Source organism: Lepidochelys kempii, chromosome 10, assembly GCF_965140265.1.
Source record: "Lepidochelys kempii isolate rLepKem1 chromosome 10, rLepKem1.hap2, whole genome shotgun sequence".
NCBI lineage: Eukaryota > Metazoa > Chordata > Testudines > Cheloniidae > Lepidochelys > Lepidochelys kempii.
In genome coordinates this window covers 83,488,117-83,504,976 of record NC_133265.1, presented here as the reverse complement: position 1 = coordinate 83,504,976, position 16,860 = coordinate 83,488,117, and the positions used below count along the sequence as shown (strand labels likewise).

Below are 16,860 nucleotides of genomic sequence, written 5' to 3'. Positions count from 1 at the left end.
AAGTTACACTGAATGTTTGACAGTGGCAAAAATAAAATCCTGGAACCTTAATTCTTACATGCTGTGAGCACAAGAGAACCCCACTACTTTTATTTCTGTCTAATGGGTATATTATAATATTTTCTCAGATGTTATTTGTCCTAGGAAGTGTTATGATTTTGGTGAAGCTATTTTGTTTTACTTAGTTTTGGTTTTGCACACATGTCTTGCCCATTTGTAGACTTTAAAGATGTCATGGCACTTTTTGTAAGAATTAGGGGTGTGTGCCCCAGGGTTCTGGACAAATTCAGGTAATTGCATTTCGCCTCTCTAAATTCTGTTATTCCTGCCAGGATATTTACACTGTGTAAAGTGTTTTTCACTTTCTTTCCTAAAATATTGTGTGGCATTTTGGTCAAGACTTCTCACTGACTTCAGGGGTACAGAATAAAGTTCCTAATCATTACCCTGTACCATCTCATATGACTGCATTTCAGGGATTTGTCTTTAGATATCCCTTTCCTGCGCCACACAGGTTTTCAGAGTTTTACTGTTTGTAAAGTTATTGGAGATCTCTTGTGAGGGGTATTATAGAAGTTGAGGATATTATTTTGTAAATGTCCATGCATTTCAGTAACCTAAAGGTAACTTTACTTCAATAGAGTGTAAATTTAAAGCTGGAGGGAAAGATGGCACTAACAAGTTACTGTGAAAAAAGTCTTACTTTGTTCATCAAAAGAATGACATAATGACAAAACTTATTTTTGGAATAGCCAAGTTGAGTGGTGTTCTTTGTTTCCTTTTTAATTACATTATCCTCTTCAGCCATTTAGCACCCTTAATTTTACTGTGTTTGTCAGTAGCAGTCTTTCATGATTCATATAAGTGAATATTTCTTTTCTTGACACCAGTTAGTGAAATTAAGGTTGTGACACTAATAAAAGCAAGGAAATACAAAATTAAAACTGAAATTGAGACTGAGGCCTGTCCTATTGTAACTGGTAGGTAATGAAGCATGATTTATATATAAAATAAATCACTGTTAGGAGACTCTTTGCAGTAGGGGGTGTAACAGGCACAGCTTACACATGGGGTGACAGCAAAAATGTAACCCTTTGCTCTGGTTTGTTTGACTCAAAATTTGAGTGTTAATTTTGAATAGTAACTATTTTTAATCAGAATTTTTGAAGAGGTGGAGAAGAGAATCCCAAAATAGAGTATCAGGGTTGGTCCTCCTGAGGTAGTCTTCTAGTCCAACCCCCTGCTCAAAGCAGGACCAATCCCCAATTAAATCATCCCAGCCAGGGCTTTGTCAAGCCTGACCTTAAAAACTTCTAAGGAAGGAGATTTCTACCACCTCCAGATAAATAGGTTGAAGAGTTGAAATGTATGTTAACTTCATTTAAGTTTTAGTTTTTAGAGTAATTGAGTATATATTTATTAACAATGTATTTATGAGCAGATGGTAATGGTTTCTTTGGATTGTTTACGACATTCATGGACAGATTGTCTGATGTGCTCATATACATAGACTGCTTAAAATAGTTTTCTGGTCTCTCCTGTTTTACCATCCTTGAGAACCCCATGTAGCAGTGACCCTTCATCTAGCTGAAGGCCACTGGACATGACCTCCTCTAGAGCCAAACTAAAGCTACCCTGAGGAGTCACTTGGAGAGGTTTCTTAAGTATAAAATAATGATTTCTTCCCCAAAGAGGGACAGGTGTTCTGAATCTAAAGAACTTTTAGCTCTTGACTTTATGTTGAGTGAAGAGCCAAATTCTGTCTAGAAGCTAAAAGAAAAGGAGTACTTGTGGCACCTTAGAGACTAACCAATTTATTTGAGCATGAGCTTTCGTGAGTAGCTCACGAAAGCTCATGCTCAAATAAATTGGTTAGTCTCTAAGGTGCCACAAGTACTCCTTTTCTTTTAGCTAATACAGACTAACACGGCTGTTACTCTGAAACCTGTCTAGAAGCTATATCCTTTGCTGGGCTGATTTTTACCATTTCTGTTCTTTCAAACACAGAAATAAGAGAGACTCTGTTTCTGCAGAATTGTGTACTGTTTGTTACTAGAAGACAAACTGGAACTTTCAGAAGTGAAGTAACATGTACTCATGGATTTTTTGTTGGCTATTTCCCTAACTTCCAGTCTGTTCATTCTTGGAACTCCTGGGCTCTGTCCCCCTTGCTGCCAACTGGTGTGCTTACTATTTTAGCCTGGCCTCCCCTGGCCAGCCACGGAGTATCTCACACTGTTTATGGACTGCATTGATGTCAGAACAGGACTTTAATTCAGGCTGCCAAGTTTTCTTCCCTCTTGATTCCACTCCCCTTCCTTGCTTTGTCTTAGGAGCATTCCTGTTGACAAAGTGCTGTTGTGATGCACGAACGGATCAGACACTGATGCTCCCAGCTTTTACTGTCCCAGGAGGAGAAGGACTAAGCCTGAATCAAATTCTGTTCCTTCATGTAGTAGCACTTTGCATTACCAGTCATTAGAAGGAGCTTTTCTTTATTATTTCACACTCTCCCAATCAAATTCATAGTAAGTTATACTTAAGGATGGAATTTTTTGTTGGGGAAATCCTTCTCTGATTCTCCAGCGGAATAGTAAATTCTCCCTATAAGCTTGGTCAGTAAAGTAGAATTCTGGTTCACATTGCCTTTGGCATTCAAAATGTCAAGCCCTGTAAAACATTCTTAATATTGTAGATTGTTATGCTAAAATGTAATGCCTGTTGCAGAGTAATGTTGTATTGATTTGTATTTTTTTAGTTTTGCTTTTCATAGATCAAGCTATTTGGAAACAAATCTGTTGATGTATGGTTGTGTTAAACTGTCTACATTGCCACTACTTTAAAATATAAAGTGGATTTATTAGTATCAGTTTTACATTTCTAGGTGAAGGTCTTAATTTTTCAACTACTATTGAAAAATTAAGAGACAATCCATACACTTCATGGATCCCTATTGTGATCACTTAAAAAAATGGGATTGGTGGATTTTGAATTGTTGGCATATTTCATTTTATGTTAAGTGATTTCCATAAAGTCAGTTTCAGGGATTAGTTCAACCAAGGCTTTCTTAGGGTTTGCCTACACAGGGCCATTCAGAAGAGATATATCCAGATTAATTGAAGGTATGAATTTAAAGTGAATTAGTTAAACCACATAAACCCCTATGTGGATGCTCTTATTCAGAATTAAAGTGACCTTAATTTGGTTTAGGAAATTAAAGTAAGCTGAAGACCAACCTCTTTAATTCTGAAAGACTGCACCTTCACAGGAGCTTGTTGTTTAACTAATCCACTTTAAATTCAAACTTTAAGTTAATTCTGATTAGCTTTGAGTGTCCCTGTGTAAACAAGCCCTTAGTCATGTGTAAAATATTGTAAGTGGCTTTGGTTTTACCTGGTTGTCTAGGGAAGGAGATTTGGGGAGGGAAGAGGGGGACATTTCAGATAGGATGGCCCAGTGACACTCTTGAGTGTCAAGAGGCTTGTTTAATCCCAGCTCTGCGAATGACCTGCTGTGTGACCCTGAACAAATCACCACCTCTGTGATTCAGTTTCCTGATCAGTAAAATGATTTATTGTAGTTTATAAAGCATTAAGATCTATGGGCAAGCCTGTGTGATGCAGAAGTATAGCTGGTGCTGAAGAATGTGTCCAGTTTTGGGCCCCACACTACAAGGAGGATGTGGATAAATTGGAGAGAGAGTCCAGCGAAGGGCAACAAAAATGATTAGGGGTCTAGAACACATGACTTATGAGGAGAGGCTGAGGGAGCTGGGATTGTTTAGTCTGCAGAAGAGAAGAATGAGGGGGGATTTGATAGCTGCTTTCAACTACCTGAAAGGGGGTTCCAAAGAGGATGGCTCTAGACTGTTCTCAATGGTAGCAGATGACAGAACGAGGAGTAATGGTCTCAAGTTGCAGCGGGGGAGGTTTAGATTGGATATTAGGAAAAACTTTCACTAAGAGGGTGGTGAAACACTGGAATGCGTTACCTACGGAGGTGGTAGAATCTCCTTCCTTAGAAGTTTAAGGTCAGGCTTGACAAAGCCCTGGCTGGGATGATTTAACTGGGAATTGGTCCTGCTTCAAGCAGGGGGTTGGACTAGATGACCTTCTGGGGTCCCTTCCAACCCTGATATTCTATGAATATTCTCTTTACTAGCAGCTGCATGTGATTCCTTCTGTTGTAGTGGAAAATCTAATGAGTGTAGCTCCTGACAGCTGGTTTTATGAGAACCCAGCCCCCCCATCAACCAGGCTTGCTAAAACTAACATTAAATACAATGTTTAAAGAACCCCCTACATGTTGCAGCAGATCTAAGCGGGATCCACTGCCTAAGGGCTTGTCTACACTTGAAATGCTACAGTGGCCCAGCTGTAGCACTTAAGTGTAGACACATACCAGAGCAATGGGAGAGGTTCTCCAATTGATTTAGTTAATCCACCTGCCTGAGAGGCAATAGCTAGATCAATGGAAAAAATAGTCCATTAATCTAGGGCAGTCTATACCTGGGGTTAGGTCAGTTTAACTATAAAAGCAGCAAAGAGTCCTGTGGCACCTTATAGGCTAACAGACATATTGGAGCATAAGCTTGTGGGTGAATACCCACTTGGACGTGCATCTGACAAAGTGGGTATTCATGCACAAAAGCTTATGTTCCAATATGTCTGTTAGTCTATAAGGTGCCATAGGACTCTTTGCCGCTTTTAGAGGTCCAGACTAACACAGCTACCCCTCTGATACAATTTAACTAGGTCACTCAGGGTGTGTGACTTTTTCGCACTCCTGAGACACCTACATAGGTTGACCTAATGTAGGAGTATAGACATGGCCTAAGTTTTGTGTAGGCAGACAGTGTTGGTCAACTATGAAAATGTAGGCCATAGAAAATTTCTTTCAGAGCTCACATTCAGACTTCCTGTTAAAAGTTGGAGAAATCAAGCAAAAGATACAAAGAAAGCATAAAAATTAACTCTTCGTGAAATTTCGCACTGTTCTTCCACCTGTCTTTAGGTAAACAGGAATTTATGCCTCATTTTAAGCCCATTTTACTGTGCGTAGTAACTATGGAGTTGTTACCAGGCATCTCCATAATCATGGAGGACATAGGTGAGGAAATATTGGTACAAGCTTACATGTTTTGTTTCCTTTTTTTTCCAGTTTTGAATTTGCAATACTTATTTTGCCTTCATGTAGTTTAATCAGGTATAAAATTATTTAGTGAGATGCCTCTCCCATGATTAAACAAGCCTTCACCTCATTTAAAAAAAAAGTGGCTTTTTTCAGGTCAACAGTGAGTTTCACTTTGCAGAATTACCAGCTCCTGTTTGATGTGATGCCCCAGGATGCCTGCTGCTGCTACCCATCTCATCCCAAAAGCTGGGGTATAAAATTAATTTTTATAAAAGAATTATAAAGACAATTCTAAATTTATTTAGAAATTCTTACTTCATAGGTAGGCTCCAATATTTATTGCTTTTTTGTGGTGAGTGTGATGTTGTCAAGTGATCAAGCTGGTGATCTGCAACACATTTGGACTTTGTGGAATATGCAAGTAGCGGAAGGCAGCAAGTACACAAGGCCAAACTTAGACTTAAAAGACTAGACTTTAAAGGTGTAATATTATGTAGTTACCTACCTCAGGTTAGGAACAAGCAATTTGTTCTTAGGGTGAGCTATGCTGACCAAGTCAAAGCTTTAACAACCATATGCTAAAATTCAGTTGCTTAGACTTAAACTATGTTCAGAAAGCATTAGCTAGATTGAGCTAAGTTACTCAGTCTAATATCACATTTGTAAATTCTTGTCTAGATATCTGCAGCTACAATAGAACTACAGGATAATTGCAGGTGCTGAATATTTCTTAAAATCAGGCCTAAATTTGTTTAATTACCCTGTGTAATAGATTCTTACCTCATCTATTGTTCAACACTTCTGCTGCCTTCAGTGTATCTCCTTCCATAAACTGCTGGTGGTTTTGAAGTAGTCTCTTCTCGATAATCTGGTTTACTAACATGAAACACAGTTAAAACTAGAATGTCCCAGCCTTCTTCTCAGGGCTTTGTAATCTGTTTTGCTCCTTCATTCCATCTGAAGGGTTTTGCCCCTCCCTCTCCATAGCTCCAGCTTTCCTGCTGGCTGGTAGGGAAGAGCTTCTTCCGTGGGTCCCCTCTGGATTCCTTCCAGTTCTCTCTCCTTTTTACCCTTATAGCTCAGTGCATTAGATGACAGCTCTTTTCTAGCCCTTAGTCTCCTCACCTCTGAGGCAGCAGGTGCCCTTTTATAGGAAGGACTGCCCTTGGGCTATAATGAGGTGCCTGCTCACCTGACCCAACCACTGGCTCAAGCCCAAATCCATCACCTGTGGGGCTGGGCCCATCTCCCTTAAAGGACCAGCCCAAACTGTGGTATTCTGGCTGTTTGGAGCAATGTGCACATGCTTGTAGTGCGTGTATGTATAGGTACACACTTTATTTATACATTTTGAAAATGAAAGCTTCTATCAGAATAATTAAAAAAGCATAGTTGTGAAAGAGTTACATTGCTTCTGTGAGGAAAAGGATTATTAGGACTGCCTGAGGCCATAAGTCAGAGATCAGTTTTCTGGAAACAGCAGACAGGAAGTTACAGTAGATAAAGGTAATATATAGATAACAGAAATAGCTATTAAAAAGTTAAATGTATTTACAGACCTTGCCTAGACTAGATTTAAAGGTATGATATTAGATTGAATTACTTAATTCAGTCTAGTTAACACCTTTTAAAACTAATAAAGACAAAGCAATTATACTTTTTTAAACTGATTTAGTTTAAACATGGTTGAAAAACACCCTGTTAGCCCATCAAGACAGGGCCCATGATTGTTAAAGGAAGTGAGCCAGGAAGTTCTTTGAACCTTGACATTTTTAGTGGACATTCTTAAAAGATCAGTAAGTTTGGAAGAAACTTCTGAGAATTTGAACGTGGCAAACATGATTCCATTGTTTAAAACAAGTGTCAAAAAGTTACTTGAGTTTAGGGGTATCCTGCTAACCAAACTGTTGGAGTTATTTAGAGGTATTTCTGCTTGATAGGGAAATTCAGTTGATTTACTGCACTTAGGTTTTCAAAAAACATAGCATAGTGTTCACCTTCAAAGATTGATAACCAGTATAAATGTGTCCTGGACCAGTGCATGAAGTAGGGTTCCAAACTGTAAAGTGGCTTGAGATCAGGAAATAGAGGTCTGTCATAGATGGTTCCCTACTTTTCATGTTAAAAAGATATTCCAAATGGAGTGCTCTTGCAGCCTCTCTCCATATATTTCTTTCTTCTCCTTTTTGTTTCAGGTGGCAGCAACTTTAGAGATGGAGGTGTGACAAAGTGTGCTCCTGCATATTCACACTTTTCCAGTGGTAGGGGCAATTGGAAATTGGCCTCAACTACACACAAATTTTGTACTGGCATAACTATTTCAATTAGGGGTTTGATTATTTTTTTACCAAAATAATTATACTGTACAACCCCTAGTAAGGACACAAATAGACTGGTATAGATTATTCATCTTGCTGTATAGATAGTTATAGCAGTATAATCACTTTTATACTGGCATAACAGCACCCGTACTGTGGTCAGTTGCACTGTTTTAACTATACCAGTATAGTTAAGTTAGTACAGCGGTTCTGAAACTGTGGGTTGGGCCCCCAAAGTGGGTCGTGACCCTGTTTTAATGGGGTTACCAGGGCTGGCCTTAGACTTGCGCAGGCCGAGGGCTGAAGCTAAAGCCTGAGCCCCACTGCCCGGGACTGAAGCTGAAGCCTGAAGGCTTTAGCCCTGGGTGGTGGGGCTCAGACTTCGGCTTTAACCCTGAGTAGCAGGGCTCAGGTTACAGTCCCGACATTGGGGGATGAAGCCCTCAGACTTTGGTTTGGGGCTCCTATCCCCCCTCCACCCCTGCTGGGGCAGCAGGGCTTGGGCTTGGGCTCAGGCTTTGGTCCCCCTTCTTGGGGTCGTGTAGTAATTTTTGTTGTCAGAAGGGGTGCAATGAAGTTTGAGAACCGCTGAAGTAGTACAGCTTTTGTATGCAGAAAAGGTGTGTAGATAGTGTAAAACCAGTTGGTCTCATGCTTCTGTGGCTGCTTTCGGTCAGGACAGCACTCTTCCACATGAATGATTTGATCATTCTGTGAAATTCCCACACTAAAAATGAAATAATAATAGTTGGGGGGTTGTAAGAAAAGATTTTGATGATTCTGCACCCAGTGTCACATTTCCTTAACACAAAGTGGAACAACTGAAGTGGTATTTTCCTATTTTCAGATTCAGAGTACAAATTAAAAACTACAGTGTCTGACCGGGACACTCCCTCTGAAGTTCAGAATTAGTGACATCTTAATTTGATATCAGGGTGGATAAAAATCAATGTGTGTTTTTTTTTAAATCAGAAAAATCTGATTTTTTTTATTTAAATAGGATTTTTTTTTGATAAAATGCTTTTTGAGGAAAAAACTGATCTAAAGATAGTTTTTATTAAGATACATTGTAACTCAAAGATATTTCATCATGGAATCGGGATTATAAATTCTAATTGTATAGTATGAGACAATATATTCATGTAATGTTTAAGAAAAGTTTTGTAAATGAGTTTCAGTAGTTCATGGATTAGAGACCCAGTTTTATGAGGTTTCAGGGGCCTCTGTATAGATTATTTAGGTTAATCTTTCTATCTACCCAATGGGACTCAGTGCTCAGAAGATACCATCAGAGATGCTTAGTTTTGCAGTTCTCAAACTGTGGATTTGTGTCCCCAGAGATAACATGCTTGTTAACAGCAAAAATGTTTTAAAATAAATAAATAATATATAGAGGTGAGAAATAGCAGACCTCAACCCTATTGTCCCTCTGCAAATTTGTGTACACAGAGTGAATCCCTCACCTCTCTCTAAAAGTGCAAAGTTTCAAAAAGTTCAATGAATAGGTGCATTTGCATGAGCTGGCAGTCATAGTGTCTCTGGAGCCGTGGTGGGGTTACCAACCTAGCCAGATCCTGATAAGCTCTTAGTGGAAATAATAAGGGAAATGAACTGTGGTGATAAGTTTCAGAGTAACAGCAGTGTTAGTCTGTATTCGCAAAAAGAAAAGGAGTACTTGTGGCACCTTAGAGACTAACCAGTTTATTTGAGCATAAGCTTTCGTGAGCTACAGCTCACTTCATCGGATGCATACTGTGGAAAGTGTAGATCTTTTTATATACACACAAAGCATGAAAAAATACCTCCTCCCACCCCACTCTCCTGCTGGTAATAGCTTATCTAAAGTGATCACTCTCCTTACAATAAGAAAAGGAGTACTTGTGGCACCTTAGAGACTAACCAATTTATTTGAGCATGAGCTTTCGTGAGCTACAGCAAATAAATTGGTTAGTCTCTAAGGTGCCACAAGTACTCCTTTTCTTTTTGCGAATACAGACTAACACGGCTGTTACTCTGAAACCTCTCCTTACAATGTGTATGATAATCAAGTTGGGCCATTTCCAGCACAAATCCAGGTTTTCTCACCCCCCCCCCCCCATCACACACACAAACCCACTCTCCTGCTGGTAATAGCTTATCTAAAGTGACCACTCTCCTTACAATGTGTATGATAATCAAGGTGGGCCATTTCCAGGACAAATCCAGGGTTTAACAAGAACGTGGGGGGGGGGAGGAAAAAACAAGATGAAATAGATTACCTTGCATAATGACTTAGCCACTCCCAGTCTCTATTCAAGCCTAAATTTTACCTTGCATAATGACTTAGCCACTCCCAGTCTCTAGTGGCTAAGTCATTATGCAAGGTAACCTATTTCACCTTGTTTTTTCCTACCCCCCTCTCTCCGCCCCCAGACGTTCTTATTAAACCCTGGATTTGTGCTGGAAATGGCCCACCTTGATTATCATACACATTGTAAGGAGAGTGGTCACTTTAGATAAGCTATTACCAGCAGGAGACTGGGGTGGGAGGAGGTATTTTTTCATGCTTTGTGTGTATATAAAAAGATCTTCTACACTTTCCACAGTATGCATCCGATGAAGTGAGCTGTAGCTCACGAAAGCTTATGCTCAAATAAATTGGTTAGTCTCTAAGGTGCCACAAGTACTCCTTTTCTTTTTGTGGTGATAAGGGTACACTCAAACTTGCCTACAGGAGAAAATGGAACCATTGGGGGGGAGGGATAGCTCAATGGTTTGAGCATTGTAAATTCAATCTTTGAGGGGGTCATTTAGGGATCTGGGGCAAAAATTGGGGATTGGTCCTACTTTGAGCAGGGGGTTGGATAGATGACCTCCTGAGGTCCCTTCCAACCCTAATATTCTGTGATATTCTGTGAATAGAAGATTGTTGGTGGCGGAATAGAGCTGGGCAAGGAGAAGCAGTCTGGAGATAAATGTGAGAAGGGAGGGACAGGCAGTAGAAACAAAAGTGAAACTGTTTGAGCAGCGTATTCCAGAATGCACTTTTATGTAGAAATCCATGATTAAATCGAGTCTTCCTGACTAATGATTTCAGTAATTATTTTAATCAATTTGATTTAAATCAAATCCACTGTGTGTGATATTCAAAAAGCGCATGAGGTCTCAATCAAAGCTCTGCAGAATTGATTAATGCATTCTTCAATCTGTTTTCCCTCAATCTCTGACTTTTAAAAACATGTTTTGTGGGAGTGTTCTACCATTGTTGTCTCTGATGCTACCTGCTACTCTGCCTACTTGTTAAAAATTATAAGTATTTGAAAATAAGGCTGTTGTTTTTTTATAAATAATTGGGATTTCTGAGCTTGCTGTTGGTGGGTAACTATCTTGCTAAAAAGGGTCCACATTTGTGACACTTACACCATGAGAGCGCCTTATGGCCAGGAACAGAGCTTGGGGAAAGTGTTAAAGCATGGTATAGTTAAAATGGCTTCTCAACAGGTTTTTGTAAGTAATTATGAGTTGGAACAAATTGTGTTAAATGTTTAAAACAAACTCTGCCTAGGCTAGAATGCACTTTTTAAAAAAACATCCTTAACTTGTTCACATTAGCCAACTAAAATGTTAGAAGTCAGTTGTGTTGGACTTTGTTCAAGCATTATTTCCAAATTTGGTTCCAAGCCCACTGTGTACAGGACATAAGGAAGCTAGAAATTAATGTCTAACATTCTTCAAAACTGATTTAACACTTACGGACTTGTATATGTGGTCTTGTCCTACATGCAGGGCTTGTCTGTGCTGCCCTGCAGTTCGGACTATGGGGCTGTCAACAGCAGTGTGCACCAAAGTACTGCACGGAGGCTCCCCTGTCTGGACACTGCCTGCAGAAACCAAAAGGTTCCTAGTTCACATTAAAACATTAAACACGTTGATGCGCTTTGCTATTCATACCTGCAGTGGTCTGAACTGCAGGGCAATTCAGGCATGGCCTCAGTAAAGTTAATCTGAATTAACTTTCAAAGTGGTAGTTAGACCACATTAAATCCCTGTGTGGATACTCTTATTCAGAATTAATTAAATTGAATTAAGCTAACCTGAATTAAGGCCACTTTAATTCTGAATAAGAGTATCTACACAGAGGTTTAAAGCAGTTTAACTTATCTACTTTAAATTCACACCTTTAATATCAATTGGGTTCATTTTCTTGAGTGGCCCTGTATAGAAAATTCCTTATCTTTTTTTTTCTTTTTTTTCCCTTCCCCCTCGCCCCCCCTTCAGTCATGATGTATAGTGAAGAAGGGCCTGAAAGAGGTGTTTGGGTGAAAGGAGATATTCCTCTTATTTACATGAGAAATATTAAGAATTTCAAGAATGGTCTTGCCTGCTTTTGCTGGTGAGCTTCTTAAGAATTCCCCAGGATGTTTATTGTGAGCTCTCACCTTAATTGAAGAGGTAGAGGTGATGACTACCTTTTGTTCCAAGTATTTGTTAAGCAGTGAAGTTAATAGTTAACAAAAATGAACAAAAATATCTGGCATTTTAAACAGTGTGACTATCCTTTCCTGTCTTATATGCTCACTTCTTACTCCTTTTCTTTTTGCAAATACAGGCTAACACGGCTGTTACTCTGAAACTTGTTTCTTATGATGTCAAAATTTCTCTAGCTTTCTAATTGCCATAAAGTCTCCTATGTTAGAGAAGACCTGAATTTCTAATATAAAAATTAGAAAGCCTCCCCAATTCACCCTTCCCCGCACCAAAACCCCCCACCTCCCCGCCAAACCCACAAGTCACTAACAGTAAGATCTCCTTTAAATGTCGTAAACAACAAAGAATACAAGCCCATTTTTGATCCTTGCAGGTCTGTTTTCCCTCTACAGTTTTGTAGTGCCATATGAATATATATACATCAGTATATTGTATACAACTGTGTATAAGGATGGAAAATAATGAATTCGATGAAACTTGAAAATATGAGATGATAAAGGTTATTTTTTGTTATGAGTGAGGGGAAAGGAAGATAACGATTATTCTCATCTGTATTAGAATCCAGAGGATTCCCCCAAACAGTTGTATCTCTTACTTTTATATAAATCACTCTATCACTGCAATCATCCTAATAGTCAAGGAGGACTAGACTAGAATCCCTTTGGAGCCTGGCATCATTATTCCCTAAACAGCTGCTTACTCCTGGGGGAATTCTGCATCACTGTAGATGCCCAGAATTCATGTTCCCCGCAGATTTCTTTGCTTCCCTGCAGAAAAATGACTTCTGATGGGGGAGCAAAAGAAAACTGCAAGAGCAGTCATGTGCCCCTCCCTGGCATCACAGGCAGGTTGGTTCGGGTGCCCAGAGCAGCCAATAGAGATGTAAATCACCAGCTGGGGTGTGTGAAGGGGTGAGCAGGCGTGCATGAGAGAGAGAGAGACTCTGTCCCTCTCGCTCACTATTGTGGCACGCTTATCATGGAGGGAACTGAGATTGTTTAGTCTGTGGAAGAGAAGAATGAGGGGGGATTTGATAGCTGCTTTCAACTTCCTGAAAGGGGGTTCCAAAGAGGATGGATCTAGACTGTTCAGTGGTAGCAGACGAGTAATGGTCTCAAGTTGCAGTGCAGGAGGTTTAGGTTGGATATTAGGAAAAACTTTTTCACTAGGAGGATGGTGAAGCGTTACCTAGGGAGGTGGTGGAATCTCCTTCCTTTGAAGTTTTTAAGGTCAGGCTTGACAAAGTCCTGGCTGGGATGATTTAGTTGGGGATTGGTCCTGCTTTGAGCAGGGGGTTGGAGGAGATGACCTCCTGAGGTCCCTTCCAACCCTGATATTCTATGATTCTATGAGGAGCAGGGCTTCGGAGTGTGTCTGAGGAAGTAGGTGTGGTGCAGGCTGTCCCCTCAGGCAGAGCAGAATGTAGCAGCCTGCCTGCTTAGTGAATTGTTCCTATTGTCTTTGTGAATTCTCCCAGGAGCATAAAACAGGTGTAAAAGTTTTAAAGCTCCTTTACACAGCCAGAGTGGTGTAAAGGACAGTATGGCCTTATAAATGCTTATGGTGCTTTAGTGATGAGAACTGGTCTAAATTTTTGGACTGAAAAAATTTCTCATCAGAATGTACTCCATGAACTGTTTGCTACTGATCTTTCTGGAGATGGTCAGTAGTCGATATAAATTGTGAGTTTGATTCCCCAGCCCTCACTTGTTCTTCAGTTGCCTATGAAGTAACACTGTGCATATGGATGCAGATATTTGTTGACTAATAACTAGAAATAAAGGGTCAAACCTAGCTACATTACTATTAGGCAAGGGGGCTTGGGGATTTCCTCCAATGCTCCCCCCTCCCATTCTTCATCCATTGTATTGTAGTTTAAATAAATTGCCTAATAATTGAACACATTACCTAATAATTGAAACCAGCGTGATTATATTGCATTATTTTGACAAATAAAATATGCAGAATATTAAAATATGATGTGCAGAATTTTTAATTTTTTGGTGCAGAATTCCCTCAGGAGTAACAGCTGGAGGGGTTGCTGATGAGAGACGCAAGGCATTCCATCTCTTCCCCCCTCCCGGGGGGCTGCCTCCACAGCAGGGAAGGATTTGAAAAATCCAAGAACCACATAAATTCACAAGTACTGTTTGCCAGTGTAGACAAGCCCTAAAAGATGCAATAATTAAAGTGCTGCCGTGGAGGTGTTTTAACATGGCTTGTGAGGTCGCGGAACAGGGCTGGGAAAGAGCTCTCCCAGTGCTCTAAAAAAACCCACCTCCACGAGGGGTGTAGGTACCAGTACTGGAAGCTCGGCTCCCAGCGCTGGTGTACTGTCTATACTGGCATGTTACAGTGCTGAAACTTGCAGCGCTCAGGGGTGTGTTTTTTCACACCCCTGAGCGAGAAAGTTGCAGCGCTGTAAAGTGCCAGTGTAGACAAGCCCTTAGTCTTGCAGGTCTATCATAAATGTTAACTAAAAAATCTCAAGTTACACACTACACTAAAATACCAACTTGTTCACATTTTCAGCACTTGAGAATGTGTCCGTGTTGTATTGATTTAATAATCGTAATATTTAATAATTCTCTAGCACCTCCTTTCTGAGGAACTTTTTAAACTTGAAAAAAGAAAAGGAGTACTTGTGGCACCTTAGAGACTAACAAATTTATTTGAGCATAAGCTTTCATGAGCTGCAGCTCACTTCATCGGATGCATGCAGTGGAAAATACAGTGGGGAGATTTATATACATAGAGAACATGAAACAATGGGTGTTACCATACACTCTGTAACAAGAGTGATCAGATAAGGTGAGCTATTACCAGCAGGAGAGTGGGGGTGGTTGTTGGGGGGAACATTTTGTAATGATAATCAAGGTGGTCCATTTCCAGCAGTTGACAAGAATGTGTGAGGAACAGTGGGGGGGGGGGGGAATAAATGGCAACTTGTGATGTTTTTTGTTGTTGTACCCTGAAAAATGACAACATAAAAATGGCATCTTCTTCCTCAACAGATCTGGTTCCTCTATATTTTGAGTCACCTCTGCTTACTTTTATAGTGCAAAAATACAATGTCACTACATTTTACACCTGTTAACATGGCAGAGTCATCACTGGTAGAATAAACTGGAGCCAATTAGATTGAATCAATTTAAGTGCCGCTCAGGGCAGAATTTGAGAACAGTGGGATCATACTGATGTAGCTGAAGACAGACTTTAATGTAGAGAATTGTTATTTTTTTCATTTTTTCTTAGGGCACTTGGGAAATCTTTGTGATAATTCATTTAATCATTATTTAGTATTTATACTTTAGTAGCACCCAAACTCGTCTTACAGCTACAACCTGTTCCCCCACATAGTCAGTCAGTTTTGCCCTTTCTGAATAGATTGTCACACAATCACGGGGAGGAAAAATCATTTAACAAAATAGGAAAATAAGGTTGCTAAATCACAAAAATTGGCTAGGGGACTCATCTGAAACTGAGTAAATTTGGAGTTTACCATGTCTCTTCAGTGTTTTACTGTTATGTCAAAATATATATTAAAATAAACAGTATAAAGCAGCACTGAAAAGTTAATATAGCTATTAGAACCTTAACTCTTGGAGAAAAAATACTTTTCGCATTTTTTAACTGGGCATCCTTAATGATCCATAAACACAATTTTTTGTGTGCACACATATATTAGCAAGTCACTTTGGATCTCCCTGTATGAAATTGACAATAATGCAGCTCTTCAGGGAGAAATAAAAAATGGACCAAATTTGATCAGAGGAAGAATAGATTTATATCCGCATAAATATGTTTTGGAAATATATACAAATATTGAATATATGGTGTCAATAATTGATATTGAAAAAAACTCAAATTTTAACTATAAAATAAGAAAATTTGAATGTGGTAGTATCTTGGGGGTTTTTCACAGTGAGGTTGATTGACTTCATTTCCTTTAGCAGAAAATTTGTACAAAAGGAACATTCTGAATAGTCCCAAATGGAGGAAGAGAATAATTAAAAGTAGTTTAAAATATTTGTGGTGGTAATATATTTTTTTTGCAACAAGGCAGTAGAATAAAAACGAAGCTGTGTGTGTGTTACTGATGTTTTGAAACTTGTAATTTCAAGGATGTTAATGATGTGCATTTCCTCAATACTCTCACACTTAAAAATCCTTCTTACCTTTAAGTTTATGTAATTATATTTTTGTGTTTCCAGCTATGGAACAATTAGGGAACTATTTAATTGTACGTTCTATTGGAGATAATCAAAGAAGAGTATGTACAGGAGTTTGGATACATTGTGCCCTTCTTCTCTTCCTACAGACTAGATAAGATTTCCCTCTGTAAGGGTTTTTATACCTCCAGCCCAATTGTGCTATGGAGAAAGGCATTTTTTTATGCTAAGTAGTTTTTTCAGGATTTTGGAGGAACCCAATTCTCTTTCTTTTTTTTACCCAAACCTAAAGTTCAGGTGTTTCTGTAGGGAAACAATAAAATTGTTCTTTATTTACTCTAAAGGAGTCTCATTCTACAAGGAGAAGGTATATTGCTGTTGGAGCCAAGGTAACAGATCCTTCATATCATTTGTCGTAAGCTTTCTAAAAGATAGATAACACACATGACATCACATATATGTAATATGTGGCTGTGTCTCTAATGCTGTGGGAAGATAAAGGTAAATGGGAGTAAAAAAATTTTCCTGATGAAACTCAAGCAAACAAGGCTCTCTTATTTGCCCCAGTATTGCAGTGCATATGACCTTTCCACCACAAATATAGGGGGGCTATTCCATAGTCTTCTCACCACAACACAGTTTAACTTCCTAACATCTTTAAATAAACGTGTTTTCCAAGTACAACTGGCATATCTGAGCTTGCGTTTAAGACTTTCTCAGACCTCTTCTTTAGGAAAGAGAGTTGTTCATGGAGGTCCATACATATCTTC

General features: G+C 39.3%; 1 protein-coding gene across 6 annotated transcripts in view; it reads left to right on the top strand.

Annotated features, from left to right (window-relative positions):
• CTDSPL2 (CTD small phosphatase like 2) overlaps positions 1 to 16,860 on the top strand; it is a 103,718-nt gene that overhangs the window by 33,891 nt on the left and 52,967 nt on the right. The window contains exon 1 of one of the 6 annotated variants that reach the window (XM_073304557.1): positions 11,221 to 11,327. The exons of the other annotated variants lie outside the window; for them this stretch is intronic. The gene's annotated coding sequence lies outside the window, so the exon portion shown is untranslated. Of the gene's footprint in view, positions 1 to 11,220; positions 11,328 to 16,860 lie in introns of those variants that run through there. 6 annotated transcript variants of the gene reach the window in all.